At 38.1% G+C, this 20,606-nt stretch overlaps 1 long non-coding RNA gene and 1 pseudogene across 1 annotated transcript; one reads left to right on the top strand and one right to left on the bottom strand.

The window, feature by feature from the left end:
• Nucleotides 1–10,065, bottom strand: part of LOC148157536 (uncharacterized) — a 39,952-nt pseudogene extending 29,887 nt beyond the window's left edge.
• Nucleotides 10,066–19,666: 9,601 nt separating this feature from the next.
• LOC148157535 (uncharacterized) lies at nucleotides 19,667–20,390 on the top strand. The gene is made up of 2 exons (XR_015764384.1): nucleotides 19,667–19,751; nucleotides 19,829–20,390. It is a non-coding gene; the product is annotated as an uncharacterized LOC148157535 (long non-coding RNA).
• The last annotated feature ends 216 nt before the right edge of the window (nucleotides 20,391–20,606 follow it).

Raw genomic sequence — 20,606 nt, 5'->3', positions numbered from 1 at the left:
CAACCCCACCAGTCTTTTGGTGGTTCAACTTTATTACAGTTGCTTTATGCATACTTTAGGAATAGATCATTTAAACCTCCGTGGTTACAGAGACGCCTTTTTTCTCACACCTATAAAATAGTATTTTTGATTCAATATGTTCTGGTTATAGAGTTTTGTAGAGCTCTAATATTTATCTTATCAGCAGTATTGTATCACCATAATATTATAATATATTCTGTGAAGTGTATTCCATCTTATTTTACATAATTACATAGCATCTCCTAAGTGCTATTTGGCTTTTTAGAGTTAGAATGAACATGATGGCTCTCCCTTCAGTCCGAGCTGCTTTGGTCTTAAAAGGCACTTGTGGGATTTTCCACCTGAGGCAAACTCACACTGAAAGTCAATTTCATTTTCTACATAATTAATTCCTGATAAGCTAATTAAACAAGCTCATTTGGCCAATGCAACATGATTTTATGTGTGTTTGTAGATCCGCCACTGATTTTAGAACCGGGCCAGGTTTGTTAAAATAATAAAAGTCCAGCTGTTTGAACTAGTTGAGGCAAGGCACCACTTATGAGAAGACACAAGGATACAAGGACACATCCATACATTCAGAAAGAGGACTACATCATGGAGATGTCTCCAGTCCCTTCCAGGCCAACACAGACACACCACACGCACGCACGTGCACACACATACGCGCACACACCTACACACACACACACACACACCCACACACGCACACACACATACACACACGCACACGCAGTCATACCTGGACAATTTAGAGAGACTAATTAACCTCGTAGTCATGTTCGAGACCTGTCTTTCCTCCTTCATACAACTCTAGTAGAGGCAGTAACTGGTAGCAATGTGCTTTAAAATAAAAGGTCCTCCACTAACAAGTGACACCACCAGTTTTAAAACTGGGAATCACATTTAAAGGAGTAGAAAAACCACACAAATCTTAATTGAAATGAAGAGCAATTAAGCTTTTTTTTTTCTTGAAATTGACAAGTACATGTGAGTGCTTTCAAAACAAGTTAAGATATATCTATTGGCTATACAGAACATATTCATTACATTTTTGACACAAAAACAATTGTTGGATTATGAGATTTCAACTGCTTAGTTCTGCCTAACTGGAGCTCCTTTCGGAATGAGCTGTTTTAAGGTTCTGTTACGTTTATGCAAAAAAGCTGCTGCTGGCCACGACCCTCCGAAATACATGTTTACGCTTGCACTTCATACATCTGAAAATGGCTGTAAACCATACAATTGTACATCTTTGAGACTTAGTCAGATCTGGAAGCAGAAGAAGGGCCGACAACAGAACACTTGTCTTTTCCAGTAATGTCAATGGTGGAATGGTGGGCTCCAAGAAACACAGCAGACTGCTGTGATTCACTCATAAACACAGCAGAAAAAGAAAATGGTGACCAAGTTCAGAAGAAGATGAAAACTGACAATTATATTTGTTTCTTTTGGAAGTAAATTGTGAAGACTTTCTGCTCTTTGCTCAGGTGGATGAGTTAAGTTATATGTCAGGGACCACAATAGTTGATTTTTGTGTCTCATTCCAAGTAAACCGATCCTTTAGCATAGCTGTGCTGAAAGTTCAGTCAAACAGTCACCTCCAAACGTTTGAATGAGTAACTGATGTCAAACTGTTTCCTCTGAGTTGCACATTTTCTTTAGTGATCTTGCTTTTGATTTTTTGAATGTTTGGATGTTGTTTTTTCATATTTCTCCAAATTTGCTAGATTGTTTTTTCTGTGAGTGTTGCTGATTGGATGTGGACTGGCAGTGCTCCATACAGACATTTCCTTTTGGATTGATTGCCTGATCTGCCACTGATTGGCTGAGCTGTTGAGTACCCTGTGTTTTTCAATGTTTGTTAGCAAGTGTGCTGACAGCATGCGAAATCTATGCAGCGTGCCAACATTAGAGGAGAAGTACTGATTCCCATTTTTTCCTGAATTTATATGTAAATGTACATAAAACTGGATAAGGACAGGGGAGGACAGGGCAGCAGTTCAGTTGGGTTGGCAACTGAACTGCTGCTAACCCAAGCAGCAGTTCAGTTTCATGCTTCTGGCATGTTTTCTTCATGCCAAAAGCGATAAGTGTTAAGGTCCATGAGAAAGGGAATGTTCATTAGTTGTTATGTGATTGGTTGCTGAGTTTTGTTTTTATGTTGCAAAGCATTTTAAACTGCATCGTAGCCAAAGTGTGCTATGCAAATAAATTTTACTTAAAGAAACTTGACTAGTATTTAGATGATGAAGCATGTGGTTCTTTCTGCTGTAAGGATGATAATATCCCATTGAGAGTTTCTGTTGTCTACGTTGCAGTCAAATACAGGTGATAATGATCATAATGGGGTGTTGTGAAACCTTACACAACACAATCTACAAGGGTGTTGTGTAACAGTGTTGTAAAACAGTGTAGGGTTTCTTCATGAGTCCCTGGAGCAGGTTCTCGAGCTCCATTGTTGTACCTGGTAAGTTGTGACAAATCGAACTCTAAACTGCACACTCCACTTATTTGACTAATAAAGTTGATGGGAAACAATGAGTCTTTTGAGGCTCAGGATCATTTGTTATGGTGGCTTTCGGTAGGCGGCTGTTGCTTCAGCTCCATGTCAGAAGAATCCTGATCTCTGTACATGCACGATAAGATCCTGTCCACACGGAAATTATTTTTGATGAATCCTTTGTCTTTTCCCTAAAACACAAAGGTTTTTTGTCTTTTAGGCTGTGCATCCTCACAGATCCAGGGTTTTGGGAGACCAGAAACTATAACTTTTGAAGCCAGGTTCAGTAGTGAATAAATTTCAAAACACCAATTTCATGTATTAGTGATACATGACAATGGTGCTTTGAAATACATCCACCTTTACGCTGACCAGCACAGTTGAGTATGTGGATTGTTCCCGTAAACAATGAGTCAAAAATGATGCACAAATTAAAATAAATTATGCTTTTTTTTTTCCATTTCTGATGTTTGGATTATCTGGTTTCTCATTGTTTCAATAGAAATCTACTAGGCAAGATTTTTTTTTAGATTTTTGTTTACTACAGAGAATTATCTATGATCCATGTTTCAGCAGGAAAACAATGAGTCATAGCAAAAAAAAAACAAACAAAAAAAAACTCATCTATGTGCAAACAGAACAGTAGCATCTGCTTGAACTCTGACCCCAAAAGGGTGCTTTATAACCATAGCAGGGTTACCTAGGTGACATGTTTTACTCACCTGACTGGAGATGAGCTTAGTAGCAGAAAATTATGTTGCCAAACACAATGTGTGTTCACAGCGACTCAAAAAGTTAATTATATTTTTATCCTCATGTGTCTGTATGTGGTCTTGCTGGACAGCATCTAATCTTTCCACATTTTCTACTGTAAGAAACAAAGACACAAGTTCCTGCTCAATTTTGTTTTCTGAAAACAGCAGACTGATCATGATTTCAGGACCTGTCTTTCAGCTGTAGGTGAACTATATGGCCCTTTTCTTCTAGCCCAGCCTACTCAGTGAGGCTGGGCTCAACGATACTCGGTTGCAAAGGTTATGTAGTACCAGTTCCTTTTTTAGAACATACTTCACTCAGGTTCCAAAACAGCCGAGTTGTGCTGAAAACATGTCGAGTCACTGGTTGGGTCACAAATGCATCTCCCTTACAATAATCCAATCATCCATTTGTAAAAACTCACAACAGTGAAGTTTTCAAGGACATACCTGTATACCCAACATACATACCTGTATACCGAACAGGTTGTGTTTGTGTCGTGTACTGATCACATTGGGTTAATTCAGACTCTAGGATCATTCAACTATATGATCGCAACCGCTTCAACTCTTAATCAATTGTAATGGAAAACCACTGGAACTATGTAGAATCAAGCCATGCTGCTTGGTAATGGTTGAAAAATACCTATAGATCTTGAGTCATGTACATGCACAGCCTATGTAATTATTTCCCTTAAACAAGGTTGCTCCCCTTGAACAAATCAATTCATCTGTGTGTCACCATCTCATGTTAACTTCCTGGTGTGAGATGCTGCCAACCCAAGCAGCAGTTCAGTTTCATTTGACTGCCTCTGCTTCACAGCCGTTTAGATTTTCAGGCAGAGAAATCTCTCCTTGATGTTATCTTCAGATGGAGCATAATGGAAACGTACAGCAGACAGCAGAGTGTGTCTATCCTTTACTTCATCTGCCATTACAGCAGATATTTCTCAATTTTTTACTTCTTCTATCATGCTTTCAACAATTCCCTTGGGACAGCATCAGTGGACAGTGAGAGGATTCTCAGATTTGGGATTGTTTTGGTCATTATGTGAATGCTCTTTTCAAGCAAATGCATAAGGCCACATTAATAAGGGATTTCGTATTTCAAAATGGATTTGAACATAGAATTACCAGGCAGCAACATAGCACAATGGGTACACGAAGGCTCCCCTATGTAACTTCTTATATAGATGTCCAGAATGCGCCACAAACCCTGGGGAAATGCTCAACATGACTCAAGCAGATAAACATCTGGCAAAGAACAGGAAAGAAAATCTAGTGAGAAATTAAAGACTAATGTAAGAGTGAAAATTGTAGTTATGAAATGTAAAATGTTTTATTGTGAAAGGCCCCCCGGATGGGGGAGAGGAACGAACGTTCGGAAACAGCTGAGTGCCGGTCAGCTGAGTTCGATGACAGCTGATGGTGTAGCGGAAAAAAATTAAATGTTCGACACTGAGAAAGAGCTCAATTATTTTCTGTGGATTATTCTACAAAGGAGAATCACACTAGCTGGACACCCACGAGTCTTACACTAATATTAAAATCAGGGGAGTTGACTTAATGCTCCCAGTTCCTGCTATCCTGTGCTGCAATACATTTCTGATTAACTTTTCTGTTGAACTGTTCAAAAACATTGTAATATAAATAACTTTCACACTGTAGCCACAGTGATTAATAAAAAAAAATAATAATTTTATTGCAACGAAAAACTCACACCATACTGCTGAGTGGTAGAGCACTGACTCGTCTTATGTAATGCCAGTTGGAGAAAACAAATATTTTTAGGAGAACAGCTCAGAATGCCTGCTGTTCTATTCAATTGATTTATTGGCTCATGGTTGTGCTTTTAGGTGCAGCTTTAAGTGAAACCTTTGGAGCTTCTCTGGCAGAGGAGGAACAAAGCCAGTCCTCCGTTCTGAACTCACCGTCTGCCTTGCTGGTATTAAAATATTTGTAGACTGATGCTTAAAGAAAAGAACCACATATACTCTACAAAATAAAATGCTCCAATCTATAAATTATTTTCTTCCAAACATACCCATATTAGGACAATCACTATATTCATCATCATAGTTAAGTGTGAAACATTTGAGCCACATTTAGTTCTGTGTCATAACTTCTACTCTTAAAGTCAAAGAAATCTTGCAAGTTTAAGCAGGTTTTTGAACTTAAACGTGTGAGTTTGTGAAATATAAACTTAGAATGGTAAGTTGTGTTAACAACTTGATACATTTTCCATATCTCCTAGAGTGGAATAAATGAGGGTTTTTAAGACAGCACCTAACAAAAGCATTTTGACAGCAAAGGAATGAAATAATTGGTGATGAACCAAGTCTGTTCCTCCTTTTGGTGTTTCTATGTCTGTGTAATTAAATCCACTGAAGCCACCTGTGTGACTTTGTCTCAGGTATGCCACTGACCTGATTCTTTTTTTGTGTTCCGTTGCTCATGTCAAACTTGTGTAAGTTTTGGGCTTAAATATCACATATAAGTAATCGTCTGCACGTTGGTTTGTGAAGGTACCAACTTGTTGAAGCAGCACCATAAGCCAAATTTAGCTGAGTGTCTCACTCAAAATCACCAACTGGAATGCTGCTCAATAAAGCATATCAGTAACTTACTGTAATTAAGTATAACAAGAAAAATAATGTAATATTATCATTAAATGTTGCTTGAAAGTAGATGTCAGTAAAAACTTCTACTGACATCTACTTTTCCAATATTAAATATTGGAATTTATTCACTCAACACATCTTCAAAGCAACATAAATATTTTTTCCTCCAAGCATTTCTGTTTGCATATTCATTTAAAGCTTCACTCATCTCTCTCACATTGGCATGCATATTTATACTGTTAAACACAAAACAACTGCAGTAAAAGTCTGCAGATATCTGTAGTGAAGTGAAAGTTGGACGTTTCTTCAGAATATTAGCAAAAACTGCCCAGGAAGCACATTTGGTTTTGTTGAGCATTCTCTAAATCATAAGTGTCTTGTCACTTCCTGGTTTTTCTTCGTCTTCTTTCTAATTCTGGATTGATGGCTACAGTGTGTCGTCACATTGTTCTGTAGACTCACAGATGGACAGACCATAATGTTGCATTAATTACTTATCAGAAATCTTTAATCTATACTAATCTTGTATGTTTTGTCAAGGACAATTGCTAAGGAATATTACAGTAATAAGGCTCTGTGTTCAGAGAGGTTGTAATAACTTTTAGACCCTGCTGCTCAGTCTGTTACCCAATAACTAGACTAGCAGTTCAAGGTATATACTGCCACTTAATTGTACTGGGCTATATTGAAGAGACTGGTATTCCAAATCTCAGATAAAAAAAACAAAGAGAACTTAAAAATATAAACCTACTTCTTTGTGACTCAAACTTAAGAAAACACAACATCCTGTTGATATGAGATGGATATGTTGAGCATAAACATTGAATATATATGGGCTACGTGTAATGTGCTGTCATATTACCAGGCAGTCAGCCAGCTGTGAAGACTTCATGCCAGATCTGGAACAGACCTGCTGCCTGTATGGGAATGAGATAATGATCCATTTATCAAGAGGTAAGGACTTTCATTTCAGCATAAGAGCGATGACATTTGCTGTTAGGTTGCAAACCAGACAAAGCAGTTGCTAATGGCAATATTGGCTTGGATATATTGGCTTATATCTCGTACTGGTAAACGAGATATAAATAATCATTTTACATTCAGATGGAAGAAATTTGTTTAGGAAACAAATGGAGCCGACCACACACTGAAAACTGTAAGAACAGAGTCAATAGCTGCGTTTCCATTTCAATCTTTGTCTATATTCTGCTAATGTCAGAATAAAAATACAATTTCACAGTTGCGGTATTTCCATGTAAAGCAGTAGTCACCAATTTACACTAGAGCTATGGATACAAAACATTCAAATGACACAGCTTTCGCCAGTAGTGACATCTGGTTGTTGACGTGACGCAAAAGTGTTCCCACTGCAGTTTTGAGAAGTATACCAATGGCATGTATTTTTCTAAATTCAATTTGTGCAATTCTATGGTTAGTGGAAAATACTTGTCAGTCTTTTTTCTTTTTTGTGTTCCCTCACAATATAATTCACCACATCAACAAAGGCAACTAAATGATTTTTGGAGGTCATAGAAGTGCCAAGCTTGTTACAAGACAACATGAACCAAACCAACATGGTTAACTGTGCCTTATAATGTTTATTTCCAACAGTACAGCCCAGCTCTTAATGGAGCCCATTTTCTTAAGTATACACCTCTGCTGCGTCCATCTTGTTCTTTCCTCAGTCCGCCTCAGTAATACATCATCTATCTCTATATCAGTGCACTGTCAGCTCCTTCTCCCTGAGCTAAGGGCTTTCTGATTCCTCAGTAATCACGTTTTTACCTTAACATACAGCTGCTTCAGAATTAACGTTTACAGTTGAAATGCAGGGAAAACAGCAATGAGGCACTCCGTTCAGAGAGGTTGTAATAACTTTCAGACCCTAATTGACTCCAAAGACATCTCAGAATCCAAATTAATCTGTCAGCAGTTTTCAAAAAGCAAAAGACAAGAACAAATCCCGAGGGCAACCAGCCTTATGTGTGCATACAGTTCTTCTCCCTGGAGGGGAAGCGATTCCTGCACTCTGTCAGTTTAACTTTATTTTATTTAGAACATTTCTTTCTAAGATATGATTGGTTCTGACAGCATGACACAAATAAATATGCCATGAGAAAATCCACAGCATTATTTCTACTTGTAGAACTTGTGTTCTAATCGCTTATTGAGTGGACAGAGGAGTGAAATGGCAGCTCGGTTAGACATTATAGCTTGCTTTGTGGAATGTTAAACCAATTTCTGTTTCATTCAGAATCAGTTTTATAGTATGAGCACAAAAAAGAATTTGTTTTATAGAGATATAAATAAATTAAATTGTCATGGAGTGCGGTGTTGGTGGTAAGGTAGAACGCAGGCAGCTGGGAACAATCAAGGGGGAAGACAGGACAGCACAGAGACTCACAAGAAACAAAACCTAAAAATAAACACACAGAAATCTCAAAACCTTACAGTACCACCCCCTCAAGGGCGACTCCAAGATGTCCAAACAGAAAAAGTTCAAAACAACAAAAAACAACGCAACCAGGGTGGGCGGAGGGGTGACAGAGGGAGGGCAAGAGTCCATGGGGAAACACAATAGAAAAAACTCAGTCCAAACAAACAAAAGGCACAGTCAGGGCAGGGCCTGCCGTGAAATAGTGTGGGAGCCGGCAACAGCGCAGGAGACAGACCCCCTGAGGAAGATTTGGAGGGCGGTGACGGAGGAACGCAGTCCAAGGACGAGCTCGGGGGAGGTCCTGCAGGCAGTGATGACACAGGAGGTGAACCCCAGGAGGTGGGTCCGGTGGGCAACATCGGCGGCGCAGGAAGCGGGCCTCTAGTGTGGGGTCCGGCGGGCATCGGCAGAGGAGGAGCCGGGGCCTTGGGAGGTGGCGCCGGAGCTGCTGGGACCTTGGAAGGGGGCACCGGAGCTGCTGGGACCTTGGGAGGGGGCACCGGAGTTGCTGGGGCCTAAGTGGGCTGGCAGAGGGCTCAGGAAAGTCACTAGGAGGAGCCAAGGAGTCACTGGGTGGAGCTGGGGGGGGGGAACTCGGAGGAGTTTTCACTTTCAAAACATTTTTGGACACCATCCTATTCATTGAAAATCAAAAACATAATAAGCAAAAAATAAAAAATAAAACAGAATATTTATCTGTCCTCCTCCTTTTTACTGGTGTCCAGTCAAAATCTAGGATAAAGTGCAAAGCAGCTTCATTGAAGGATGATGAAACTTGCTGCAAACTATCCTGTAATCTAAGCATTAAATATGTCAGACATATTACTCAAAGGTGAAGATATGACTCACTTACTGTAGAATTAGTGTAACATAAGATAGATTCACACAATATCCATTTTGTAAAAACTTGATGGCAGCTTACACAAGTGAACTTCTTTTTGATACTTTTTAAGTGAAAAGCTCCTTCCTGTTAGAAGCATGGAGTCCTCAGTGCTGAGGTGATCATTGAGCAGGTGGTATCACCGCCATCTAAGGGGTGGCAGCTGGATCAGAAGGAAACAGAGCCAAGAGTTGGCCATCTGTGCAATTAACCTTGTCCTGGATCCATGTCCTGCTGAGTTGAAAGTGGCTCCAATCTACGGGAAAAAAACATTCAGTTTGGGTTTGTAGATTAAGTTTATATCAGGAGCTATCATGAAACATGTTTGGGGTTAATATCCTCTTCTCAGACCCTGGAGATGATTGGACATTGTGGTCATTGTTCAACAACTGAATGCTGTTGGAAACTGGTCAAAATGTGAAGTAAGACTAACAGAGCAACCTTGGTGTGTTTAGCACTTTCAGACTCTATGGTGGACTGATCATTGTCATCCTATGCAATTCTGTTTGACTTTTTTCTGGTAGAATTTCTACTGGGCCAAACAGAGAACAGAAGGCAAAGTTGTGAACGATGACATCAATTTTCTATGCTGTTCTATAATTGCAGACTATCTGTTGTTTTAGCAATGATAGTGAAGGAAGTGAATGAAGTGGTTCAATCAGTGTTGGCCTCACTTCCAGGTATTGAATTAACATTAACAACCACGTTGTTGAAGCTCAGCAGTTCTCTCTTCACAGTGGAGGATGGTTGTTTACAGTGTAGGTCATTTCCCGTAAGCTTTGTTGCGTGGAGCTACAGCGCATCCTAACCCACCCAATTGTTACCAATTCCAGGACATTTACCGCCATATTTTTATATTACAATAATTATATTGTAATTATGGTGCACATTTTGAAATAAATGCATTTGAGAAAATCATTGGCTCTATATTAAATGTTTATTTTCCAAATAATTTTTAAAAGTTCAAAACAATAAAATACCTATTTAATATTAATTACAAATAACTCTTATGAAGTTAAAAAATACTCTGTGAAAGTTAATATTAAGATCTAACACTGAATTAGTGTTAGTAAGTGTTAAATGATTAACTCCAGCAGATTTGATATTTGACACTTCATAAGAGTTAAGGTACCAACTCTCCAAAAAGAGTTAAATTAACACTTTCTGGTGTGTGGACCCATATGGAAACTTTAAAACTGTTGAAATCAAATCTGACAGAGTTCATTTGGGTCTCCTGGATTTGCTGTGCACAGAGTTGAGGTACACATCGACTACTAGGAGATACAAATATTGTTTTAAACACTGCAGCCATCTACCAACAGTTGTTATGAAGCATATTCAGCAGTAACAACAAAAAACTAACAGTGACTGAATGGCTTCAGATCAAGAGTAATGTTAATGGTCCAGTATTTTATTTTATTTATTTTTTGGTAATGTTAATTTATGTTCCAGCATTTGCCTGCATTGGTGTGGGGAGTTTGGCTTGTAGTAGCTTTCCCCGTTTTTCATTCGTCCCTGTTTTATTCAGGTTGTGTCTGTCTAACACTCGTAGTTTTCCATTACAGTTGAGTGACATCTCATTGTGGACGGGATTGCTGATACAAACACAGCCCCACAGCCATGATCTGGTTTGTAGAGGAAGAAGGGTATATATTCGGTTTTAATTTAAAATGTATGTGAAAAGAATTTTTAATTCAAAGTTGATAGTTCTTCGGCATTATGTTCGGAAAGATCTGGTGCACTTTCAGAAACAACCTCTTGATTGAATGAAAAGAAGTAGTCCATCAGGGATATGAACAACTTTGGTCTTAATTGTATGGCCCATAAAAGCTTCTAAAACCTCTGACTCTGTATTCTTCATAGAAAAATCACTTTTTATATTTGCATATATCTGTTTTACTTTTTTGTTTTCCGTTCCTGCCAGTTAGGACTAATGGATTTCAGTTATTTTGAGTACTCTGTCAAAGTTCAAAAACAAAATTGGGGGTTAATGCTCTTCAAAGTATTTCAGTAGCTTTTGTCTATCAATCAGCATAGTTTAAAACCCTCTTAAGACCATAATTGTAACTGGGGCGCCTGGTATTTTTCTGATTTTATGGCTGTAAAATTCTCAAAAAATGTGCAATGAGTCTGAATTTTTGCTCTTTTTTCCAGAACAACCTCAGCTTCCAGTATTCAATAGTTATTTAACATTTCTGTCTATTAAAAATTGAGAATAAACAGTTTAAAGACAAAAAAAACAAAAATCGGAATTGAAATTTTCAGGTTTATTACTGAACAAAAACTTTCTGATTACAGGGGCAAACAATTTCAGATGAACAATTTCAACTTTCAACTATATTACATAAATGCAGAGAAAACTGTGAAGCCTGGCCTCCAATTTACAAGTTTTTATGCCTGTTTTTTATTAAATTATTTCAGGCGTTTTCATTTTTTGTGGTAGGCTCTAAAGCAGTTCCTCTCCAGCTGCAGACAGAATCTCACTCTTGATCCATTCATACTTTATCTATCAGACTTCAGGTTGAAAGGGTCCTGGTATCCTTCTCCAGTGGTCAGGAGCAAGAGGCAGGGGACACACTGGACAGGTCACCAATCCCTCACTTGGCTGATTTGTTGTTGTTTTCACAATTCATCTTTTGGCAGAAAAAAAAGTGTTGGTGATTTTTATTTTTTTCCATTTTGCCAAAATCACTTTAGGTAAAAATATTACTTAGGACATTATTTTTGGAAGACCACGATTTTATTTTCAGCATAATAAATAATTATTGCACAAATTATGCAGGAATCAAGATGGAGCTAACAGTTAGCCAATAGCTGTGCAGCATTCATATGACTAACGTTAGCTTGTACAAATATTTTACATAAGCTGGTTATATGTCTCTTATGTTCACTGCCTTCAGACATCAGTCTGAAGGCATTGAACCTTTATCAGTTTGGTGGATTTTCTTTTAGACATTTCCATAATTTTATGCGCGATTTCAACTCGTCCTCTGCCGTTTTCTCTCTCTCTCGCACCGCTACTCCGCTGATACAACGCGGAGCTCCGCAGGGAAATTCCGTAACGAAAATATTTACTCTAATATCTGCTGCAACATGCACATGTGATACACCGTTGGAAAGCTTATTTTATGCACTTTCTAATACTTTTTGAATTTTTTGAATGCGATCAACTGTTCAGGAGTTACGATACAAAGTAGGTTGGGTGACAAATATGACACAACGGAGAATCTTTCTTGTGATTGGTCAAGCTCATATCAAACTTTCCCGGGTGGCTACCGTAATATATCATATATGCCCTGAAAGCGCAATGTCTCAGCTTTTCTGCACTTTTGGAATTTTTTTGATATGTTGAACTGTTCATAAATTACGGTAATGGGAATTACACATGCGGAATCCTGTCGGCGCCGACAGGTTGGTCTTAAGAGGGTTTTAAACACAATTCTAATTGAAGTGAGAGGCACATGTTTGTAAAGCTTCAAGTTGAAACGCTTAACGTCACACTTGTAGCTCTCAGTTAATCCAACAAACATTGTTTTGAAGTCAAAACAAGAGGCGTCCGTATAGTGAGAATCAGATTTAATAAGATACCGAAAGCACATTCAAATTTGATCTCCCTGCATGATACTGTCAGTATTAAAAATCCTTTTGTAGTTCTGGGATTTAGTTGGATTTGAGAGTGAAATGACTGACTTTTCCAAACATTTATGACAACAGACTTGCCACGTTTGTCAGAGGGTCCAAAAATATTAGTCATGAACTGCTAAAAAATTGTCTTATATTAAAATTGGTTGGAAATAAAGGAACAAACCATGTTCTTTATGCAGTAAGGTTGGCTAAGACAGTAGCAATGTAAGAGAGATTTACCGTAACAAATGAAATGAAGACAGAATAATTTGAAGAATCCATATTGTGAAAATAATTCACAAATGACTATTACTGAAGAGTGATGCAAATCAGTGAGGTTAAAAAGTGGCTCTGGTTCATGAACTTCCTGTTCATGTACTTGGTGTTCAAAGCATGAGAGAAAATTCATCAAATGCAAACTCAAATGTCTGAGTGTGTTAAACCCAAAATTTGTCCTGCTGCCAAGAATTCTGGCTGTGACTGGAGTAACCCAGATAAATGTTGACAGGATGCAGGCAGAATTAGCTTTTGGTCTGCTTGCACTCCGGGGTCAGAGGGAATCCACCAGTGGACAATTTCCAAATGCCCTAAAACATGTTCACTGCCCACAAAATGGATCAAGTCAAGCTTTATTTAGGAAAAAGTGATCATAATCCGATGTAAAATACTTTTCATCTGACTATGATCACTTTTTTGATACCAGTTTTAGAATATCAGTTCTAAAAAGAAAATTATGTTACACATTACAGTAAAAAATCTTGAGTTGTATTTTTTTAACTTTGGTATTTTTCCATTTTCTTACAAAAAAAATTCCAAATAAAACCCAAATGCCTAAAGGTTCAAAACACACAATCGAGACAATGTTATGATGATGTCTCATACCCCTAACCCTAACCCTAAAATGGCAAATATTATCCAAACATCAATGAAGAATAAAACAGTTAAATTCCTCAGTATTTATGTACAGTATTAATATGGGTGTACTTTCTTTTCCCTGCTGATTTTTTGGGTTAAAAATCAAACATTTCCTCAGATAGTATGTTTATCTACACACGTTTAATTTGCCTCAGTCCCAAAGAGACTCCTGCCAGTACTTTCATGTGTTAAGAGGTGGAGGAAAAATGTTGTAAAATTAAACCTCTCAGGTGAAAAGGGGACTACATGAACCCGGATCATTAGAGGGATACGAAGAAATTATACAGGGATTGCAGCAAGACCAATAAAAGTCAACACCTCTGCTTTCCTCAGAGACTTCAGACTAATGCACCACGCAACCTCTTGCACATCGATAAGGTTTGTTGATCACTTATTGGCACTGACATTCTCACCTGCCAATATGGCTGAAACACGGACAGATTATTCCTCTGAATTACCGGCCATCCATTAGCGGAGCGCCAGTTGGGCGTGTGCGTGTGCATGCTTGGTGTTCCTGAAATTCATCACCCAGGTTAACGGCTGTGAGGGTTTTAATCAATCACTGTAAGATGCCGTCTCTGAGGACCTCACTAATACCGCAGTGAGGCTCCGCTGACAGCTCGACATGGTGAAATCAGTCGTTTTTGGAGAACAAGACACAGGCGTTGGAGATTACCCGAAGCCTGTAAAATGATTACACATTGAGTTTAGGTCTTACAATAATGAGGAAACATAAGAGCCAATCTACACAAACTTGTGTTTGTTTAGCATTTGTTAACTCTCAATACTCCCCCTCGGCCAGCATTCCACTAATAATACAGCAGTGTTTGGTTTGGGATTGTTTTTTTTTTCTCTTTACTGATGTAACTGAAACAAACTCTTTGAATTGAGTGCCAATGGGACCCATAGATAAAAATGATGGGGTTTTGTATCAGAATGACTTGAGCTCAGAGATCCTACCAACAGCAAACAAATTGATGGGATTCATTATAATTTTTTGCTCTTTTATACCTTAATTTTCTTGCAATTATGCTTTTTCTGGTGGCACATGAACGCATAATCCATCCATCTTTGTCATCAAAAAATGCAAACGCAGCAAACGCCAAAACGAAAGTTATGCCAGCAAGTTTTTCATAACTTCTCTTTTAGCATAACTTCCGTTATGTTATTCTGTTGTCTTTGTATTTTGTTGACCCTTCTGGGCCACTGTAGTCATCAAAAATGTCTTTGTAGGTTCCGCTTTTTCATTGGCTCAGTCTAATCATTTGTTCTTTCTTAATCAGAAAACTAACTAAAGAAATACTAATAATAATCATTATTATTAAATAATAATAATAATAATAATAATAATAATAATAATAATAATAATAAGTCTTTCAGAATATCAGTGTATGCTACTTTTGCAGGTCATAATTCCAGCTACTGGAGGAGCTGAGTTGGAACTGTGACTTAATAAAACAATTGAACAGACAGAATAAAGTTTCTGTAGGTTCATAGTTTGTTTTTTTTTCTCTCCCCCACATTTATTTCTTCTTCCTTCCATAAAGGAGGAGAACTCTGGCAGTTTTACCTGACCAATGTGTAGGAACTTAGAATTACTATTATTAATGCAGAACTTTCTTCGCATCCTTTATTTGCAAAGTCTGAGACGTTTGCGCTGCATGTTTCACTTGAAATCCTGTCATAACATTTGCAGCTCATTAAACAGGCTTGGTGTGGATCGTGTTTTTATGCTGCCGGTGGTAATTAGCTTCACACATATGTTTACTTAATGTACAACAAGTGATTAAGCAGTACAGTTATCAACCATAGCACAAAACACAACTGTAAATAAAACAAAGATCAAACCAGATATTGTTGTAAAGTTTTAAAATTTATTTAAAAATGAGAATCTCATTAAAGTGTGAACAATACGCAAAAACAGCAGAAATCTATAATAGGGGCATAGACATCTTCACAACAGACTCACTGTGGGACTTTGGTTAAAAACAGTAATTAGATTATGATGGAAATAAGCTACATAGTTAAGATGTTCATACTTAATAAATATAAATTTTTGAAAAGTTTGGTTTAAAAAAAAATGTAATTTGAAAAAAAATAAATAAATGATAAATGGAACTCATCAGACTTCCCACTAGTCATCTATTTTTACCTTTCTGTGTTTTTCACTTAAAAAAGATGTTCAGTAGAATCAAGAAAAGACATTTGCATATTAGCTAAATATTTAACTATTTGCTAAATACTTAGTTTGTTACACAGCAATAATTTGGGTTCTGCAGCCTGTCATATTTTTACCATGTTATTTTTTAATTTGTCAATGTCTAAGCTTCAATATAGATGTTTAGTTTCCAAATGAAATATTTAACTAAAATTAACTGTAGTTTCTAAAGAAAAATATTTAGCTTCAAAACTATATGTTTAGCTCATAACTAAATATTTAGTTTGAAGCTAAATATTTTAAATTGGAGGTGATATTTAACCTCAAATTGTGTTTGTGTAACAAGCAGATGTTTGCAGATTATGCAGAAACACAAAGCAGAAGAAGATGATGCAGGACAGAATGAAGACAGTGATGTAAAAACATGGGATGCTAACATTAGCAAAACAACAGGGGGGGACCAAGTCACTATAGCAGTAACATCATAATGTTTCAGTCAACATTATTAAGCCCAAATGTATTTGCTCTTAGACTCCAGTGGTATTATACGTTAAGAACAGCTCAATAGCATTTTACTCAAATAGATTTGGAGATGTTGTAGTTTGAGAGAGAAGGAGTTTCTTTGGTGACATATGAAATGTAAAACAAAATCAAGGCTACTGTTGAAATCTGCATATTATTTAACGTTAGTATAAGAGCCAACTTGGCATCCATACTGACTGTTGAGCAGTATATGTGGAATATTTTATATACCATTTGCTATGTTTTCATATATTTGGCTGTAAAATACAACTAATAAGTTTGACTGGCAAGTGAAACTGATCATTTTAAATAGAAACAATTCTCATAAAGGCTTCATCACTTGTTCCCAGGAGTTTAAGTCTATTTTGTCAATAGTGGAAGATGGAAAGCTCACAGTTGTTATAATGACACTCAGTGAATGAAACCGATTCTCTGAGGACAGAAACAGAGATTTTTAACGAGTGTAAAACGGTAAGACATTTGAGCTTTTTAGGTCACTTCACTCTCTCTCCATCAAATCAATCAATGCAAATGCAGTGCTGAGCATGTTCACTGTGAGTACAGCTTGGGTTTGGCATGGGGAGGAAGCAGTTCTCATGTGATCAGAATGAAGGACTCATGCTGGCAGAAACATATGGCTCAGTGCTCGGGCCAAACTCTTCAACCCCACCGACACAAGTGGAGGTTTCAAGGACTGCTATAGGAGAAGGGCAAGATTAGAGCACTTTATTTCTGATTTTTATTCAAGCAAGATATTTTTGTTTTTTTTAGATTTGCAAAGGTGACTCATCAAAATATTTAGCAAAGGCTGTGAATATTTAGGTAAACACAATTTCTTGGTTTTCTATTTTTAATGTATTCGCAAAACTCAAATAATTTTTTTCTGTATTGTCAGTATTGGGTATTGTTGTGAAGAAATTTGAAGAAAGAGACTAATTTAATACAATTTGGAGTAAAACTGTAACAACAAAATGTGGAAAAAGTGAACCCCTGTGAATACTTGCCACATCCTATTTAGCTAGCTATCTAGCTATGTAAATATCTATCTATCTATCCTGCTATCTGGTTAGCTTTCTGGCCAGCTACCAGACTAACTGCATAGCTAGCTTTCTGGGTAGCTACCTTTCTAGCTAATTAGCTATCTGGTTATCTAGACAGATATAAGCCCTGCAAAATATTTTGCTTGCTAGCAAAATCTAGTTAGCTAGTCTTTTGCAAGGTTATGGGACCAGAACTGAATCAATTGCCTATTTTTATAGTACAAGCTCCAAATATATCTTACCATATGTTACTACTCAGAGTGGAAACCATCTTGGCCTCACTGCAGATGATAACATCCACAGTCTTTCTTATCTTTCCCCTTTGGGGTACATCCAATCAGCGTTGTTGAAAATGAAAGGCCCTCCTGGACTGACTGCTTTGACAAACACCAGTCAATTGTGTGTCAAGCAGCATTGCGCTTGGGTATCTCAGTTTCCAAAGCCACATTTTCTTTCAAATGTCTTAGACATGCTCTTCAAAAAAAATGTTTGCTCAACTTTTCCCCTCAAAATCTGATCTCCAAGGAAATCCACAAATATAGAGCTGTGAACTTTGTGTGTGGGCATTTTTATCTTTTGAAATATGAATGTCTCATTCACTATCAGAAATGAAATTCTTGATTGAATGAAAATAATTCCAAATCAAACTCTTCCAGAAGTATGAGTGGTTGTGGATTTGTCTATATTAGCCTTTCACGCAGTAAGTGCAGTAAGCGTTACAGAAACAGATGTGTTTTGGTGAATATTCAAGAGAACGGAGATCATTTCTAAAGTCTGCCAACATTTCTGAATCCAGAATGTTCCATGACAGACATAGGTGGAAAGCTCTAAGAGATAACAGAGAGCATATTTGCTGAAGTATGCCCAGCCTTCCTGGTAACTCCTGAAAATGTTTCCCTCTTTCACTTTCTGCTGCAGTCAGACATATCTGTGATGCAGGAAGCATTTGACGTTTACATTGCTTCTTCCATCTATTTTCTCTGCCTTCAAACTTAAAAAAAGCAGTAATGCTCAATGTAGCTAACTTTGACTCTCATTCCCCATAGCAACAGCTTCTGTCTGGTGTTTCAGTGTCTTCCTCTTCCATTTTCAACCAGACTCTCCTCATTTAGAGACAATCAAGCCTAACATTTTCAACTCCTATTTTATTTTTCTCTGCATAATTCTGAAACGCTCAACGCCACCACCTGTATGTCTAAAAAAAGAAATATCAATGACCATTTAACTTTTACGGAGCCCTCAGGGGACATGGGGAATTTTTTTTCTTTTGCATCCCCTCGCAAAACTTTTGCGTTCCCTCACAATACTTTTGGGTTCCCCCGCAATAATCTACTGATCAGTTCATGCGGCATAATTGATGCTGTAAGCCTTTTTTACAGTGGCCGCCGTACTTTCTGCTTTAATACAAGCTTATAAGGTTTTTCCATGGACTATTGAGTTATTATCACGGGGTAATAAGTCATCTGATTGTGTCTCTGTTGTGTTCGTAGTCGGAATGGTTTAAAGGGCTGCTTTCAGTGGTGTTCAATCTTAGCCTTAATAGACATAAACATGCAGTAAATAAATCAATTTTCAATCAGTTTTTTGCACCAAAGCGTTAATAATAATAAACACGTTTTGACTGAGGCTCTATAAGAGCAATATGAATTAAATAAGTAATTAATGATATGACAGGAGCAGCGGCTTTGACACCTGGTGGTGGGCGTGTCGATGTGGGAGTGACTGTCATGAAGTATGAATGGGAAGGTTACTGGCTGCTGCTGGCTGTGTGTATGAGGAAGAGGGTGAGCTGGGTGGTCAGTCCTCGCAAAGTTTGGAGCATGATAATCAAAATTAAATAAATCGATAATTGTGACAGAACAAAGAAGAGGTTTGGAGTTGATTGATACACGGACAGATGAGATTCCCCGAGTTAAACATGAAAGACTTTATTTCTACACTTTAACAGTTTTCTAAAGTGGATTTTCAATTGAAGCAGGAGATAATGACTAAAGGAAGAACAACACCGGAGCTGAAAGTTTTGCTTCGAGACAGTTTGATGATTCTCAAACTAAGTTGAAAAGACTTGGCTTTGGATTGTGGTGGGATGGTGTTCCCCCCCTCCCCACTCTGCGCACCGGGTGCAGCAGGAAGCGCACCATTGATTGGTGGGTGGGGCAGATGCCTATATAGTTGGGCGGGCCGCTGCAAGGTGTGTGCGTCTTTGTTTATCCCACTGTTGCTGTAGTCGGCGGCTACATGTCGGCTTGTGGGTTTGGTCGACTCATCTGCGATCGTAAGTGACAGTTTTGCTATCCGTGGCTGAAATCATGGTCGGGTTTTGGGTGCTACACTTATCGTGCATTTCTGCAGTGTTGCTCTGATGGCGTTGCCGGCTGCAGCTGGGGGTTGCTGTGGCGGGCGGCTTCAATCTGGTCCTCACCTGCTGACCCGCTTCCTCCCGGGTTAGGCTGTGTTTCCACCCCAGGGTAAGCTACCTGTTTAATGTTTGTTCTTTTTTATATGGATCCACAGTTGATGGGCTTTCTGTTTCAGGCACTTGATTGTGTTTGGAGCTGCAGCGCTTTGGACGCTCTGCTGTCTTGTCTTGTCTTGTTTGATTGGGCCGCTCAAATAAACCTGTTGTGGATTGGGCAGGCTGTGTGCGGGGCATTACTACTCCGGCTCCATCGAAGGGCATTTGGAAGCGGATGACAACGACTTGTTCCTTGTTTTGTTTTGTGATTAAAGTTACTAATTTGTTTGGCTTTGATTTACTAATTTGTTTTGCATTGCATGTTTTTATTTCTTTGGAATAATTGAACTTGTCTGTCCTGTTTCCTTTTGTCCCAGGGACTGAGTAGTGGGCCTGAAGCCTCGTTTTTAAAAGGAATTGTTTTAAAGGAATTGTTAAATAAAATATTGTGCACTGAAAGGTCTGTGTTCGGGTGCATCTTGTTAATTTTAAAAAGATCTCCACCTGCTGGTCACAGGATGAACAGATATTTTTTGCAGAATTAGCGGTGCATGGATTTCATTGATACATAAAAGTAAGACAGCAATAACATGTTTGTTTTTTTTATGAAATGTGCGTTTTGTGGGCAGTTTGTATGTCTAAATTCAGTAAAGTAGAAGCGGTAGCTAATCTACC

The sequence above is a fragment of the Poecilia mexicana genome, unplaced genomic scaffold (genome assembly GCF_051168715.1).
Source record: "Poecilia mexicana isolate PSO_F unplaced genomic scaffold, ASM5116871v1 scaffold_10, whole genome shotgun sequence".
NCBI classification, from domain to species: domain Eukaryota; kingdom Metazoa; phylum Chordata; class Actinopteri; order Cyprinodontiformes; family Poeciliidae; genus Poecilia; species Poecilia mexicana.
Note: the sequence above shows the minus strand (reverse complement) of the source record. Positions and strands in the feature narration are given on the sequence as shown.